The sequence below is a fragment of the Penaeus monodon genome, chromosome 22, assembly GCF_015228065.2.
Source record: "Penaeus monodon isolate SGIC_2016 chromosome 22, NSTDA_Pmon_1, whole genome shotgun sequence".
NCBI classification, from domain to species: Eukaryota; Metazoa; Arthropoda; class Malacostraca; order Decapoda; family Penaeidae; genus Penaeus; species Penaeus monodon.
The window spans coordinates 43,462,666-43,463,561 of record NC_051407.1 but is presented as its reverse complement, the minus strand read 5'-3'; positions in this window follow the sequence as shown (position 1 = coordinate 43,463,561).

Genomic DNA, 896 nt, shown 5'->3' with positions numbered 1-896 from the left:
TTTTTTTGTTGTGTGTGTGTGTGAAAAGAAAAGAAAAAGAACTTAAGACAGAGATAGAAGAGTTCTGATATACATCTCCCTCCCATTAGTCACACTGTCTTGACACCCGGGTTTGCTACTGTAAAAAACAATTTTATTTTTTACGTTATGTTGTTTTCTTGCTTCCTAGCATTCGTTCATAGAAAAACCATTCCCTTCTTATCCTTTCATTTCGGGCGAACGAAGTACACGACTGGGAACGTTATGGGACGAAAAGGAAACAGACCTAATTACACGCATAATGCCTGTAAGAAAATTCATGAGAAGGGCAACTTATGGGCGATGCGTTCTCTTTTCGAGGGAGTTTTTTTCTGCTTGGTTCACTCGGTTGTAAAACAGATTGTAAAAAATATCATGCTTAAAGAAGCCATACTTTTCATTACATTTCTCGTATCGTACCCTCAACATTTTCACAACTGTGGAGTTTGAAATGAAATTCTGACTGCGAAACGCTTATTTCGCATTTCCGCCATACTTGTCCTGAACAAGATGGCAAAACCTTTTTGCAGTGAAAACCAGATACTCCATGGTATCCTATGGCGAGAGCAGCGCTGACTTGCCAAATTGATCATTATTAATGCAAGAGACGCGCATTCCTGCCGAGTTGATGACGCTACTACGGTCGTTTTGGGCCCATCAGTTCAGGCGGTGCAGTTTGGCGCTACTTTCCATCAATCTTGCACGCGGACTTCGTTATTCTTTTAGCGTCGCGAGAAATTTCGTGCGGGAGGGATAACAAAGAGAGTTCGTTAATACGTTATGACGCAGCACCGCCCTTGGGGAAGCCAGAAGTAGGTCTAGTGGGCGCCGCACTCAAGTTGTCTCTTCTGGTAAACCAGCTCGTTAACCAACGCCTT